This window comes from Salvia splendens, chromosome 15 (assembly GCF_004379255.2).
Source record: "Salvia splendens isolate huo1 chromosome 15, SspV2, whole genome shotgun sequence".
NCBI lineage: Eukaryota > Viridiplantae > Streptophyta > Magnoliopsida > Lamiales > Lamiaceae > Salvia > Salvia splendens.
The window spans coordinates 32407099-32423857 of NC_056046.1; the positions used below are offsets into that span (position 1 = coordinate 32407099).

Below are 16759 nucleotides of genomic sequence, written 5' to 3' on the forward strand. Positions count from 1 at the left end.
GCGAGTAGTTTTAGTGCTAAAAAATAGTGCATCAAGTTTTTGGCGCCGTTGCCGGGGAATATTCTTGCTTTAAGCTGATACTGTAGAAAGGTTTATTATACTAATTTAGAGTGTAATATTATTTAATTTTATTTTTCTTTTGATTTTTTTTATGTAATTGAGGAAAAGCAATGAACGCATCAATAGGTTATTCTCGCTTTAGTAGACTTCTGATGTGGGCAAGGACATGGGAATACGAGAGCCTTGAAGACTTGATGAGTGGGCCATTAGAAAGAAGCAAGAAAAGTGCAGAAGAGGTGTCTGAAAGCAAACACAAATTAGACACTGCTATGGAAGCTTTGGCAACTTCAAGGGAAACATGGGAGAAGAAACATGATATGATACTTGAACTAAGTTCGTCTATACTCGAAAAATTGGTGAATTCTTTCAAACCTTCTCTCCCTTTAATTTTAATTCCTTGTATTGCTGACGAAACTAATTTTGATAAGGATCCACAATTAAGTCATGCATGGAGGAAAAGTAGAAGCAAAGCTAAAAGATCCAAATTGAGAAATCGTATCAGGTACAATCTCTGTGGGTTCAATCTTATGTGTCTGTTGTCAAATTCTGTGTTTGCACACTCTTCTACTGCAACTCTTGATAAGCTCCGTAGAGCATGGGTGAGATATAAAGTTCAATGTTGATAGCTTTCTTGTTTTTGGTAGTTTCTAGTTTTATTTTTATTTTATTTACCTTTGTTTTAATTTTCATTTTATTTTTTAAATTTTCATTTTTTTTTAAAAAAAAACTTTCTTCAAAAAAATAAAAAAAATCTCTCGTTTTTGGAAAAAAAAAAAACTTTTTTGGAGCAGGGCCAGCAGTCCGCTGCATTGAACTCAGCGGCCCGCCGGAAGAAGAACAGTGAGGACAAACCATTCTCAGCGGTCCGCTGTACTGCAGTCAGGGACCGCTGAGGCGAGTCAGACACGACATTTTATTTAAGGTATGTTTCCTCTATTCCTTATTTCATTTTTTTTCTTTCTAACCCTGGCATCAACTTCCCCTCTCTTTATCTATCTTTTTCTCCACATTATTCACACACCCACACTTCAAATTCAGATCACCTTCTCAAATTCTTTGGATTCTACCAAATTGTTCTTGTGCTCAATTGTCAACCAACGCAAGGTACGTTCTTCTTGAAATTTCTGAGCATTGATCTTGAATTCTTTCTTTGAATGACTTTGTTGTTGGTATATATTTTGGTAGTTTGAATTGGAGTTTGATGGGGGATGATATACTTTTGATAATTTGTTGGTAATTTTGTGAGTAGGATTTATTGGAATTGATTATTGTTGGGTGTGCTTGAATTAGCTTCTTTTGTGGATGAAATTTGATTACCCCGTTGACTTGATTGATACGCATAGTTCATGTTCATAGCATTGTGAGGCTATTTTATCTTGCATGACTTGTGTATATTTTTGAGCTTATATTGTTTTGCATGATCTTGTTCTATTGTTGAAAATTCTTGCAAATTTGGGGGGATAGAGATCTTGATGGGGGATGATTTTTAAATCAAGGTTGAGTATTTGGTCTTGCATGTGATTATTTTTACACCTTGATTTGGTTCAAGTTTGGAGGATTGCCAAATATTAGGTGTTGTATCCTACTACAATTTTCTTCATTCTATGCTCACATTGCGAATTTGTAGGTACAAAGGCATCCCAAAGGAATTCCCGCGATAGGGGATAACTCATGAACTTCAAAGAACGTCAAGCTAAAGATGAAAAATAAGCGCTTGTTGGGAGGCAACCCAACCATTTATTTTCAGGTTTTGCAGTATTTTTGTGTTTTAAATTCGTTTTGTGTTGATTGAAATTTTCGCAGCTTCTGGACCATTCCCAGCGACCGCTGTGGCACGCGCAGCGGCCCGCTGGCGACTCACTGGACAAGTTTTGACACTCCACAGCGACCGCTGGAGGGCCCCCAGCGCCCGCCGCCCAATTGCAATTTCCAGAATGATTTTTCGAATTTTTCAAATTTTCACCCCGTCCAGCAACTACGCGAAATATTTTATGGTATGTTTTCTTTTTCATAGTTTACTCACGTCCCTACCGACTCTACAAACTTATTTTACACTTTGTTGTAAATAAGTTTTGGGGGATGAAGTGGTGGACCATGAGTTTAGGTTTTTGTTTTAAGTTTTTAGTTTAAGTTTTTGTTTTGAAAAAAAAAATCCCGAAGGTGAATTTCTTGAAAATATGTCATGAACTCAACATGAAGAACTTAGAAACACGTATGCTTAGGGACACATTAGACCGAGTTGCCAGTGATATTAAGTTCTTTCACCTTTGATTAAGTATGGCTTGATGTTTTGATATGATGGTTTGGTAAAAAGGTGCATAATTAGTAAATTGCTTGTTCGCCTTGAATCATGCTTATACCCTTGTGAGATTTGAGCCTTAATTTCTTTCATGTGTGATTTATCTGCATTCATGTACATGTTTCTAGAACTTGCTCCTAGTTGATTTAAGTTGATTTAGGAGGATGTTAGACCATCTTTTCATACCTACTTTTATATCCAAAAATTTTGACCCTTTTCAAAAAATTTAAATCTCTTTATCCCTTTGGAGCCAACTTTGAGCTTTTAAGCCTATTCTTTGGAAGCCAAATCAATGGGGACATTCCTTGGGTTAGTATAGATATTTTTATTTGATATTTTGTAAAGGAATTGGAGAAATAAGGGGAAATTGTGAAAAGTGAAAAGTAGTGTGCTTAATGTTATAAAAGTACAAGTTTGACATAGAAAAAATTCAAAAGTGTGCTTGATCTAGAAATGATGCCTATAAAAAAGAAAAAAAAGAAAGAAAAAGAGAAAAAGAGAGAAAGGTTGTGAAGAAAAGAAGGAAAATCAAAGTAATTTGGGAAGTGAGAAGAAATATAGACATAGTCTAAGTTTACTGAGATTTGAATTGTTGGTTGGGTGCTAAGTTTGATGTGGTAGAAATTGATCACTTTTGCTATGATTGGTGATAAGGCTAATTTCATGCATAGGTCTAGGGTTTTAATTCATGAAATTTCTGGGTCTAACGCACGTTTTAAGCCAGGTGTGTGAAGATTTTCGCCAGGTCCGGGAAAGGAGGAGGACAGTTGCGTGGACCTAGGAAATAGGCGAATGAGTGGACATTATGCGGAAAATTGCTTGACGGAGGAAGCCTCGGAGTTGAAGGGTAGAATAGAGATTTCTACGAAGACTCTAGAAGGCTATGTCCGCGTCTATAAAAGGGATAAGCATGCACGCTGGAGGGACCTTCTCGGTTGGAGGCCTCACTAACAGCCTGTAGCTCAGTTCACTTTTCACACACTTGGGTTCTTTTCGTGGGGAGATTCAGGGGGTTATGCACTGGGGTTTACTTTGAGCTTTCTTACATTTTCGATTGGGTTGTAACACCGTCCTTCTGTGGGGCGAAGAAACAATTTAATTTTGGCTTTCATACTTTGCTGATGTTGCCGAGCTTCGTTGTTCGAAGCTCGGACCTCTGTTTGTTTTTGCTGAATATTCTCTTAGTTTAATGCAAGTTTGATTTTCTGTTACGACTGTTATGTTGATTTTCAGAATTTTGGAGTTGGATTGTTCGAGTTGGATGCGTTTCGCAGTTGTTTTCTGAATTTATGCAGGTTTGCGGTTGGATCTGGGTGATCAGAGTCTTTTTGTGGATGAATCAGAGGGTTGAGTTCGCTGGTGTTGTAGAGTTGTCTGCGATTGTTTGAATTTGAAGGGATCGGAGTAGATCTGTGAAAACCGGAGTTATGGAATCGATTGTGTCTGTTGTTGGGTTCGGATCGCTTGGATCCAGAGTGGATTAAGCATCTGACGTGAATCTGAGCAAGATTGATTTAAATTTATGCCTAGTTTACGTGTTTTCATTTTATTTCGCCTAGTTTACGTAGATCTGATGTATTTTCAGTTTATGGTAAGTTTTCGGCATTCCAATCTCTATATTCTGCTCGAATCTAGATATATGCTCTGTTTTCTCCATTTGCGTGTTTGAACTGGTTAGGAAATTGCATGTCGTTGTTAGTTGGAGCATGAGTTTGTTACTTGCAGCTTTAGCCGTACTTGCTATATTTGGAATCATGGTCCCCGCTGTTTTATTCTCCCTGTCTAGTCTTAATTAGTTAGTCGTTTACTCAATCTAGGAAGTAAAATGTGTCTCTCAGTATTGAAGTCTGATTCTATTACATTCTCTGTGTCCTAGGTCTAGAGGTAGTTAAAATTCTCAACCCTTTTTGCGTGGCAGCAGCCGCTTGTTTCCAGAGTCTCTTAGCACTACTTCACGAATCCATATTCGTGGGATCGACCCCACTTCCCTATACTAATTTATAGTTTACGGGTTGAGGGATTTATTTTTGAAGGGGAGTCGAGTGTGTCCAACGACAAAAACACTCTATGTTCTCTTGAGTTCCTGGACCTGGTGATCCAGTGGATTTAAGGAGCGTGGTGTCTTGACCAAGCACTTGCATTAATTTTCTCTGTGCACACTTGCTTACTCCGAGATCGATAATCACGACCCTTCCCTTCAAATGGCGCCGTTGCCGGGGAAGGATGGCGTGCTTTGTGCTAGTGTTTAGAGTCTGTGGTGTAAATAGATTTGATTTATTTTCTTTCTTTTTTATTTGTAGTTTATGAGCAGAGGCTCAAGATCTACCCACTGGAGCAACTCATCTGGGTGGAAGCACGGCCAGTTTAATTGGCAGGTTAAGGATACAGTCTCTACTGTGACCACCAGATCAGGGTTCACCACGGGAGATCCGTTTCCGAGTGATTTCACTAGCAACGAATATTGGACGTCGTCAGGACGCGAAGATCCCGAGTCACCACCCGAATCAGAAACAGAGTCGGAAACAGGGGAAACAGAGGAAGTAGTCATGGCGCAAGTGGTAGATCCAGATCCAGAGATAGGGTCGTTGACAGCTCATTTAGATGGAGAGCCGGCCCAAGCCATAGTAATGAACCAGTGCCAGAGGACTATTGAGATCAAGACAAACGTACTCGGCATCTTGCCAACGTTCTCTGGGTGCAGAAATGAGTGTCCGTATGAGTTCTTAAATGAATTCAGTAAGTTGTGTGGTATTCAGAAGAGGCCGAATGAAGCAACAGAGGAGGATTATCGCCTACGGGCAATTCCGTTTACCTTGAAGGGGGAAGCTAATACGTGGTTATTGAGGTTGCCACCGGATTCTATCTGCACATGGAGGGACTTCAAGTTGGAATTCTTAGATTATTTCTTCCCATCTAACAAGACGAATGCACTGAAAAAGGAAATACTAGAGTGTAAGCAGGATTACGATGAATCCTTGAGTCAGTATTGGTCGAGATTTAAGGGATTGTTGGATGCATGCCCGAATCACCGAATGATAGAGGCAGAGACCTACTCTCTGTTTTACGAAGGGGCAACTCTTGAGTCAAAGGATTTAATGAATTCCTCGAGTGGGGGGAATTTCACAAGAAAGAGGGGAAGTGAGGCAAGAGAAATCCTGGGGAAGTTGATTGACGCTAAGAAGGCGTACGATAACCCTAGGAATGCAGTAAGGAGAGGATCGGTGCATGCTGTGAGAGAGCAAGAGGGTGATAAGGTAGAAGCAAGGATTGACAGGCTCGAGAAAGCTCTATTGAACGCGATTGAAAAAGTAAATCCACCAGCTTCACAAGGGAAGGAGAAATCCCCTAGTCCAGGAGATAATCAAATTCAGCAATATTACGGAACCCAGGAAGGAGATTATCAGGCCCAGGTCAATGCAATGGGAAGTTGGAATCCCGATGGGAGCTGGAATCCAGGGAGACAGAGAGATGCGCCCTGGAGAAACCATCCAAATTTCAGATGGACTGACAATGAGCAGAATCAGCCAGCACCACAACAAAGTCAGCAGGTTGCACCTCAGCCCGAGAGACAAGGTAACTGGTCAGGAAGGAATCAAGAGGGGCAGGGCAGCTGGATCAATCGGAACCAATGAGACCACTCGAGCTGGGGAAACAAAAATCAGAACAATCACTACTAGAAAAATTGCTTCTCACTACACTTTTTTTATCACACTTTATAAAAAGTGCCAGCATAGATGTACTATCTACACACTAGCTTTTCACTGCACTTTATAATATATTGTTACTACACTTCAACATAAAAAGTGCCATCATAGATGTACTATCTACACACTACCTCTTACTACAGGTACTCGGTGCTGCACTTCATCAAGTGCCATTATAGATGAAGTGTCAGCACAGTAATTTTCTAGTGACAATTTTAAGTGTCATTATAAGCCAATTTTCTAGTAGTGAATCAAGGGAACTCTTATGTACCACCGCACCAAAGGAATTTTCAGAACAATTACCAGAGTCATGGAAATCAATACAACAACTCTTCAGGAGGTCAAGGAAACGCTCGTCAGAATCAAATGAGTGGGCCGACTCTGAGTATAGGGCCAGGGCCCAGTCAGCCACCAAAGCCACAAAAGAGTATTGATGATATGGTGCACGATCTCGTCAGTTCTCAGCAACATATGCAAAACAACCTGCAATCGAACAATGACGTAGTGCATAAGCTTCAAGATGCTCAACAGGAGCAAAAGGCAGTCATGGATATGCTGGCTAAGCAATTGTCCCAGATAGCCACTTCTTTGAGTGACATGAGGGGAAATGAAGGAAAGATTCCCGCCTCAGTAAGGCCACCGGATAGAGCGAATATAAGTCAGATTACCTTGAGATCCGGGAAGGGATATGATGGGCCAGTGGTAAAAATGAAAGAAGCGACAATCTCCAAGGAAAATAAGAAGGACGAGGATACAACTCCTAGGTATAGGAACTTGGAGGGAGAAAATTCCTTGGTTATGGATGACTTTAAAACAGGAGATTTGGAGAAACCCTTGCCTAAGTCAAATGAACCATTCTTCCTCGATCCAGAGCCGGAGTTGGAGAATGAGGCAGTAAGGGAGGAAAATGGAGAATTCTCAGCTGAAAGCTCTATAGGAGCAGGGAAGCGGCTGAAGCCTTTCCCAAGCCGGGGGAAGCCAAGATGAAGAAGGAGGAGCCGGTGGATTTCATGGATATTTTTGGGAAATTGGAGATTAATCTACCATTCTTACAGGCTTTGAAATTGCCGGTGTTTAGTAAATTCATCAAGGAATTTATAGCTGGGAAGGCTAGACCCAGTGGGAAAATTTTGATAGGAGAGAACGTCTCTGCAGTGATTCAAAAGCGGAGGATGCCTTCGAAATGCAATGATCCAGGTATGTTCACCTTACCCATCTCTATTGGTGATGTAAAAATCGAGCATGCGATGTGCGATTTAGGTGCATCCATAAATGTGTTACCACTGTCTATATACAAGAAGTTAGTAGGGGTAGGCATGGTGGACACGAAGGTTGTGATCCAATTGGCAGACAAGTCATGCATTTGTTCTGAATGAGTGCTTGAGAATGTGATAGTAAAGGTACATGACTTATTGTACCCAGCTGATTTCCATGTGATTAGAATGAGTGATAATGAGTCTGCAGAGTCTGGCGGAGTGCTTTTAGGGAGGCCCTTCCTGCGTACCGCTAAGACTATCATTGATGTCTTTGATGGCACCATCTGCCTCGATTATAATGGGGAGAAATATACATTCAGCATAGATGAGGCAATAAAAAAACCTCTTGACGTCGAAAATTTACATGCTATAGATGTTATTAACCCCTTGGTCCAGGAGTATCTTGAGACAGAATTAATGCAGGAACAGATCGAGAATTCCGAGATGAGTCATGCCATTGATAGAGAAGTAGCTAGTTGGTGTCAAGCAATGAACACAGATGAGTTATCAGATGATGAGCTAGCTGAAGCAATTATGGAATTCTGTACGAAACCGGAGCGAGCTGGATCAAGGAAGGCACCTTATGTGGCGAGCATGGACAGTTCTACTGAGTCTAGGAAGGGAATACCAACTGAGTCGATGGAGAAAAATCCCTTGCCCCAAGAAAAAGATGTCCCCAAGAAAGAATTGAAGACACTTCAACCCGGGCTCAAGTATGCGTATCTGGAGGAGAATGAAAATTTCCCGGTGATTATTAACAGCAGCTTGACCGAGGGACAAGAAGAGAAATTGCTGAATGTAATCAGGAGAAACAAGAAGGCTATTGGGTGGACACTCTCTGACTTGGTTGGGATCAGTCCAGACCTGTGCATGCATCACATTCTCCTAGAGGAAGGAGCAAAAGCCTGTAGGGACCCACAACGCAAGTTGAATCCGAACATGAGGGAAGAAGTGCTGAAGGAGGTATTGAAGTTGCTATCCCTAGGAATCATATATTCCATACCAGACAGTGAATGGGTTAGTCCAGTACATATGGTACCAAAGAAGTCAGGAATACAGGTGGTTAAGAACGATAAAAACGAGTTGGTCCCCACTCGACTTGTTACTGGGTGGATGATGTGTATTGACTACCGGAAGCTGAACGAGGCTACTAAGAAGGATCACTTCCCATTACCTTTCATTGACCAGATGTTGGAAAGGTTGGCGGGCAAGCAATATTTTTGTTTCCTGGATGGATATAGTGGGTATTTTCAAATCTATGTGGATCCCGAGGATCAGGAGAAGACAACTTTCACGTGTCCCTTTGGAACGTATGCTTATAGAAGGATGCCGTTTGGTCTGTGCAATGCGCCATGCACTTTTCAGCGGTGTATGATGAGTATCTTCTCGGATCTCCTGGAGGATTGCATCGAGATTTTTATGGACGACTTCACTGTGTACGGGAATTCATTTGACTCGTGTTTGGCAAGTTTGGATATAGTGCTGAGGAGGTGTCAGGAGAAGCATTTGGTTTTGAATTTCGAGAAATGTCACTTTATGGTCCCTGAGGGAATTGTCCTAGGGCATGTGGTATCAGAAAGAGGCATAAAAGTAGATCAAGCAAAAATTGATGTTATCTCAAAACTGCCTTACCCGACGAATCAGAAAGAGGTGAGAGGATTCCTAGGGCACGCAGGATTTTATAGGAGGTTTATAAAGGATTTCGCAAGGATTGTTCAACCACTCACTCACTTATTGCATAACGATGTAGAGTTTGTTTTCGATGAAGAGTGCAAAAAAGCTTTTCAGTTGTTGAAGGATAGGTTAGTTTCTGCTCCCATTATTAGAACGCCCGACTGGAATCTACCTTTTGAAATCATGTGTGACGCAAGCGACTATGCCGTGGGAGTGGTGCTAGGTCAAAGAGTTGATGGGAAGAGCTACGTGATTTTTTATGCTTCTAAGACGCTAAATCAAGCCCAGGAGAACTATGACACCACCGAAAAGGAAATGCTGGCGGTGGTATATTCATTTGAGAAATTTCGCCCGTACTTGCTGGGGTCGACGGTGATCGTTTTCACAGACCACGCAGCTATTAAGTACCTACTGGCGAAGAAGGAGTCCAAACCAAGATTAATCCGTTGGGTGTTACTTTTACAAGAATTTGATTGGGAGGTTAAGGATAAGAAGGGAACTGAGAACAAGGTGGCTGACCACCTGAGTCGTATTTTTCAAGGGGAGACCGAGGAAGCAATACAAGATGCATTCCCCGAAGAACATTTGTACTATCTAGGAGAATTTCCTAGACCTATCAATTGGGAAAAGATCATGGTGTTAATAGGTCCAGGAGATTCTGAGAAAGGAAAATGTCATCTAAACGATGAGCCATGGTTCACAGACCTGGCAAATTACTTGGTCACTGGAGAGATGCCCAGTTCGCAGGAAATTTCCCGGGCCCAAAGGATGAAGCTCAAAAGCGAAGCCAAGTATTATTTCTGGGACGACCCGTATTTGTGGAGAATGGGAGCTGACCAAGTGATCCGGAGGTGTATCCCGGAGTGGGAACAGAGGGATGTGCTAAATCATTGTCATGCCCTAGCTTGTGGAGGTCACTTTGGACCTAGGAAGACTGCAAGGAAGGTGTTAGATAGTGGGTTTTACTGGCCTACATTGCATAAAGATGCTTTCGAGTTTTGTCAGAACTGTGAGAGGTGTCAACAGACCGGGGGAATCTCCAGGAGGGACGAAATGCCACAAGTTCCAGTAATTGTGTGTGAGATCTTCGATGTCTGGGGAATGGACTTCATGGGTCCATTTCCGTCTTCATACGGGAACGCATACATACTTGTGGCAGTTGATTATGTTTCAAAGTGGATAGAGGCAAAGTCGACCACATCTTGTGAGGCTAAGGAGGTATCGAGATTCCTTAGAGCTAACATCTTTAACAGGTACGGAGTGCCCAGAGCTATAATATCTGACAATGGGACGCATTTCCGTAACCGGACTATTGAAGCTCTAATGAGAAAGTACGGAGTTCACCACCGTCTTTCCACACCATACCACCCTCAATCAAATGGGCAAGCAGAGATCTCCAACAGGGAAATAAAGGTAATACTGGAGAAGACGGTTAATCCGTCTAGGAAGGACTGGAGTAAGAGGCTTGGAGATGCACTATGGGCTTACAGGACAACGTACAAGATGCCTATTGGGATGTTACCTTATAGGCTTGTGTTCGGAAAAATGTGTCACTTGCCCGTGGGATTAGACCACCGAGCATATTGGGCGGTCAAGGAGATTAACATGAGACCCGAGTCCTGTGAGGAAGAGAGAAAATTACAGCTGCAGGAGTTGGAGGAATTAAGGCTGGAGTCATATGAATCAGCAATGTGGTACAAAGAGAAAACAAGACTCTGGCATGACAAGAACCTCCGGTTCAAGGAATTGAAAGTAGGTCAAAAAGTTCTCCTATTCCAATCCCGCCTAAAGTTGATGCCTGGTAAGCTGAAGTCCAAATGGATTGGACCATACACTATTGTGAGTCTTCGTGCAAATGGAGCAGTAGAGATCCAGGGAAGTGCTGCAAACTCGATTCCTTTTCTTGTCAACGGTCATCGTGTGAAGGTATTTAGGGATAACTCGGAGATGTGTGTAGTGGACGAAATGCCACTACGCGCACTCCTGATATCGCCTAATCGGTCTGGGAAGTAAGTGTTCTTAGAGATTTCCTAGGTCAAGTATCCAGAAAGTTTTACCATGACCTGACCTAGGGAATCTTGAGAGCACTTGAACATAATTTGTAAATATTTAATTGTTTTCTTTAATTCAAGAAAAAAAACCCAAACAAATTAGAAAAAAAATCTTCCAAAATATTTTCGGAATACCAGACTCCTTAGGAATGATTTTGATACTGTCATACCCGAGACCCGGGGAGTCTGGTGTTTCCATTTTTTTTTAATTTGATGTCTTTTTGAGTGTGACTTTGCAGGAAGTATCTACTGGGGCAGGGAATTGAGGAGCAAAATATTGGAGGGAGTTGGCACCGGTTCGGATTTCAAAAAACACCTTTATAGGGAGACGTACGGTCGCTAGCGTCATGCCTGCAAAACCGTCCTCTTCCATGCCTATCGGCTAATAACCGTGTGCTGCCTTTTATTTTTCATTACTCACTCTCTCTCTACATTCAAAATTCCCCAAATTTCTCTCTAGGTTTTCTTTCTTTAACCCTAATCAAGAAAATTCCGTCCGAGTTTCTGTGGAAATTTTGCAGAATTCTTCATGGACAACAAACAGAGCACCGGAAGCACTTCAAGATCCGCCGATTCTAACGCGGCGGCGTTCATGGCTGACTTACTACAAAAGCTTGGGGCCCGAAAAAAGCGATGGAGGCGTTTGCCATGTTCGCATCTGCAATGGGGGGGACCGTACCGGCTGTTTCAACATCTGCCGTACCACCACCACCAGAAACTTCAGGGGTTTCAACACCCCAACCAGAGTCCATTGCAGAACCCACCACTGCCGTCCCGGAGACAACCGCCGCAGAAAAGCACAAAGAAGAAGCAGATCTGGCGGCAGGGCTGGAATTATTGGCTGTACGTGAACCCAGGTTAGATTCAGTCGCTGAGGGGGAAACCCCTGTTTTAAATGATGAAGTAGTTGGAGTTGCTGAGGGGGTGAACCCTGTGTTTGCTGCTGTGGATTTTGTTGAGAGAGAAACCCTACCTGAATCCGTGGGTGTGGATCTTTCTACTGTTGCTGATAGTAGTGCGAGGGGGAAACCCCTGTTTTGGAGGGGTTTGGAGACGGGGAAACCCCTGGTGTGTATGAGACTGTCTTGGAGGGCGACGAAGCCCCGGAAAATGTTACTGAGAGGGAGAGCGATGAGGAGGAGCACCGCCACGCGGTCGAGAGGAAGAGGAAAGGAAAACAGATTGCTCCTTCCTCGACCAAGAAAGCAAAAGGGAAGTCCGTTGAACCCTCTCTCCCTCCACCTGCTAAGGTACCGTACGCTGCTGAGTCCGAAAGCCCTGATGGGTCCAGCGACTCCGACGTGGAACAAAAAGAGGAGCTCAACTTCGAGCCGACAGAAATCTGGATCACCAAGGAACTGCTGGACGAGATGAGAAAGTTCACAGACCCAAAACGCACAGCGATATATAAGGAGAAGAGTGCCGTGGGGAAGTATGCTAAATCCAGAAAGATGTACGACTCGGCCGAGCTCAAGGAGATCTCGAGCAACGATTAGTTCCGAGCGTATATCGACGCAATCGGTTTTGACTGGTTGCTTAAGCACAGCACCTCCAAAGTTCCAATAGACTTGGCACGGGAATTCTTTTCGACCTTCCGTTTTAAGTCCACCACTGACTTGGATGCCGAGTCTATCAACTTCCGCCTCTTCAATGAAGAGCATGTGATGAGCATCCGTGAGTGGACTCTACGGACGGATTTGCTGACGCGTACAGAGGACGACGAAGGTTTATGGAATGAGAGAATGGTTGGTCCGCTGAAGTTCACGCCAGGTTTCAAGACACAGAGTGCATGGGAGTTTGTGACTCATCCTAGGGTGGGTCAGTTTAAGACCAGCTTTTCGAAAGGCCACCATATCGAGAACAGGATCCTGAGGTTTGCCCAGACATTCATTAGCTACAATCTGATGGGCACCGCCAACAACGCCTTGACAACCCCCGACTTGTACTTTACTTGGTGTATGGCAACGGGAGTGCGTGTCCACTTGGGCTACTGGTTAGCCCAAGCTTGCCACCAAGTAACAGCCAACCCTTCCAGGCACCTATACACATGCCATCTTCTAGGGGCTTATTTGCAGCGCAATGTGATCATGAGGATCCACAAGTCTTGCCAGGAAGTGAAGATGTGTCTACCCCCGGAGGTCTTCAACATGGATTACTTCTTCAACAAGGGGCTGCTAATCACGCAGGGGAAGGAGGTCTGTTTTTACGAAGTTGGTAAGTCAGATGTGCAGGTGAAACTGGAAGCAGTGAGTATGGAAGCAGGTAGCGGGATTGACGTGGAAGAAATGAGAACAGAGGTCGGATGGATGAGATCCGAAATTAAAAAGGTGAGAAAAGAGATCGTGGCCCTACGGGGTAAAGGAAATGACAGTGTTGAGATTGAGAGAGTGCGGAAGGAGATTGCTGGGATAAGAACGGAGGTAGAAGAGATAAAAAGAGAGATCGGGAGGAGCAGAGAGGAGGTCGTGGCCTTAAAAGGGCGCATCACTGACCTGGTGGCAGCGTCGTCGAGGCACTCTAATAGGATGGGAGAGGCCACCTCATTAATGATGACAATGATGAAGTGGTTGCGCGAAAAATTCCCGGACGCACCAAAGTCACTTCCTGGACATAGTGGCGGATCCAAGGCGCCAGGTCCAGGAAATCTATCTATCCAGAAGCCGCCACAAGCCACCAAACCTCTAACCACCCCGCCTTCTACTGGACCCGTGATCTTGAAGAAGACCGTACCCAGACAGACAGAAGAGATGACAGAGAGGCCGGAGTCGCCGGCAAGAAAGAAAGCTAAAGTGACCCAGCAGGCCATGCCGCCCAAGTCTGGCTCCCGAGAGGGCCGGACCCCGAATTGATTTCCCCCAACCCAAATAACTTTTACTTTCTTTTTATTTATTTTTATTGCTTTCTGTTTATGATTATCTGTGCCAGCATGCTTCGTTCTGTATATATGTATTGCACCTTCCCACACTTAGCCCAATCTTTGGTCTAAGTGTGAGAAGGGGTTGTGCTGTTTTTGCATGTTCGGTTTTGGTTGTTGAGATTTCTCCCACTTAGCCCGGTGTACGGTCTAAGTGTGAGAAGTTTGTTTTGGTTTTAGCATGTTGTTTGTTTGTTTTATGGTCTGTTTGTGTTGTTTATACTTCCCTATTTCCCCCCTTCACTAGGATAGCTTGGGGACAAGCTTGAGTGAAGTGGGAGGGGGAGGGAATAGGTGGAGTATTTGTTTTGTTTTTTTTTTCTTTTTCTGTGAATGAGAGTCTTAGAGTCTTCCGTTTTTTTTATATTTTGTGTGTTGCGTGTTGCATGAGCTAGTGGATACAATAAGGCAAAAATTCCCTTAGTGAGCAATTGAAGAAAGGATGCACGTCAACTTTGATGTATTTTTCCTTAATAAACTAAAAGCGGTCTGAATGAAGTAACCCAACGCATCAGTGGTGTAACTTTAACTTTAATTACCTAGGGGCAGGAAGTAAAAATTACCTAGGGGCAGGAAGTAAAAATTACCTGACCAAGGAATAAAAAAAAGGGGGATGATAGAAAGGAGAAACTCTCATAACCCAACGCATCAGTGGTGTAACTTTAACTTTGGAGCGTTTTGATCCTAACATCCCTGGTGAGGAATGAGTGATAGAGCGAACCTAACCGCTAGGAAATCCATAGGCTTCTTGACAAACTGACGGACCGTTTAGGTCGACGAAGGAAGAAGGAGGATTTGAAGACTGTAGACGATCAGAGAGAACTTAAGCTTGTGGGGACAGTCGCCTAAAAGTTGAAACTAGTGCATGCTTATTTGTTGTGTTTTGTGTTCTTTATGTGTTATTTTCTTTTCTGAGTCTGTAGTTGTCTAGGTTTAGGAGTCTGTTTTGTGTTAGTGTCTTGTTTGTAGAGTCGTTCTTGGGAACCGTGCATTGAAATTCGCCTTATTTCTTTTTCTTCTCTTTCATACTTGAGGACAAGCATGGTTTAAGTGTGAGCAGTTTGATAAGGCTAATTTCATGCATAGGTCTAGGGTTTTAATTCGTGAAATTTCTGGGTCTAACGCACGTTTTATGCCAGGTGTGTGAAGATTTTTGCCAGGTCCGGGAAAGGAGGAGGACAGTTGCGTGGAGCTAGGAAATAGGCGAATGAGTGGACATTATGCGGAAAATTGCTTGACGGAGGAAGCCTCGGAATTGAAGGGTAACACCGCCCTTCTGTGGGGTGAAGAAACAATTTAAGTTTCTGGCATTCCAATCTCTATATTCTGCTCGAATCTAGATATATGCTCTGTTTTCTCCATTTGCGTGTTTGAACTGGTTAGGAAATTGCATGTTGTTGTTAGTTGGAGCATGAGTTTGTTACTTGCAGCTTTAGCCGTACTTGCTATATTTGGAATCATGGTCCCCGCTGTTTTATTCTCCCTGTCTAGTCTTAATTAGTTAGTCGTTTACTCAATCTAGGAAGTAAAATGTGTCTCTCAGTATTGAAGTCTGATTCTATTACATTCTCTGTGTCCTAGGTCTAGAGGTAGTTAAAATTCTCAACCCTTTTTGCGTGGCAGCAGCCGCTTGTTTCCAGAGTCTCTTAGCACTACTTCACGAATCCATATTCGTGGGATCGACCCCACTTCCCTATACTAATTTATAGTTTACGGGTTGAGGGATTTATTTTTGAAAGGGAGTCGAGTGTGTTCAACGACAAAAACACTCTATGTTCTCTTGAGTTCCTGGACCTGGTGATCCAGTGGATTTAAGGAGCGTGGTGTCTTGACCAAGCACTTGCATTAATTTTCTCTGTGCACACTTGCTTACTCCGAGATCGATAATCACGACCCTTCCCTTCAATTGGGTTTAGTCACTTTTTCGCCAAATATTCCTCACCTACCAAAGAGCCTACATTACAACCAAAAATAAAGACCTTTCGGACTTTTGATGCTTAATAAGATCTAGTAGCGGAGGGATTAGACTTTGAGCAAGCCTATGGTATACTTTGCATGATGCATGATTTGAGTGCTTTTAAATACTTTACCTTATACACTTTGAGAGTGAGAGAACACTTCCCATCTTTGGAAGTTTGCCACATGTGAGTCCTTGAATTCAAGGTGTTCCACGAGCTAGTAATGAAAGTGCACTAATAAACCCTACTTGATTTGATTGCGTTAATACATGCTTAATCTATCTTTTCCAAAATTTGAGGCAATTATGACGTCTAGTCCTTGTGCATTCCGTGCGTCTATTCTCATGTCTTTATTGTTTTGTTCGAGGACAAACAAAAATGTAAGTTTGGGGGAGTTGATACGCTCGGATTTTGCACTATTTTAAGGTCATTATTTGGTCCGTTTTGAGTGTCAAAGTTGCATTACATGTCCATATTTTGTATATTTTATCTATTTTGGTATTTTGAAGTGTTTTGTGTGAAATGTGCAAAATAGAGCAGAAAAAGGGCATAAAAAGGTGAATTTCCGGAAGCTGGAACTGAAGGGACGCCCAGCGGGCCGCTGCACTCAACGCAGCGGTCGCTGCAAGCACTCCAGAGAGGTCTGACTCTTTCCCGTGGCCGCTGGACCTATTCACTCGCGACAGCGTCACTTCAAACTCGATTTTCCGGCGTTCCTGAAGTCTGATCAGAGCGTTCTACAAACCATTCTCTTCATCTTGAAAAGAGTTTCAAGATGGTACCAAGATCACTTCAATCGGAGTTCTGTGGAGAAAGTTATGGCCTTTCTACCAAAGTCGCGCA

The 16759-nt window shown here is 43.1% G+C and overlaps 1 long non-coding RNA gene across 3 annotated transcripts; it reads left to right on the forward strand.

Moving 5' to 3' along the window:
• Nucleotides 1-802: 802 nt before the first annotated feature.
• LOC121766497 lies at nucleotides 803-15223 on the forward strand. Of its 3 annotated transcripts, XR_006043004.1 has the most exons (5): nucleotides 803-982; nucleotides 1099-1164; nucleotides 1688-1807; nucleotides 1946-2054; nucleotides 15098-15223. It is a non-coding gene; the product is annotated as an uncharacterized LOC121766497 (long non-coding RNA). The 3 variants fall into 3 exon arrangements; XR_006043003.1 differs by lacking the exon at nucleotides 803-982 and having other exon boundaries at nucleotides 1031-1164; nucleotides 1688-2054; XR_006043005.1 differs by lacking the exons at nucleotides 803-982; nucleotides 1099-1164 and adding an exon at nucleotides 1436-1556 and having other exon boundaries at nucleotides 1688-2054.
• Nucleotides 15224-16759: the final 1536 nt, after the last annotated feature.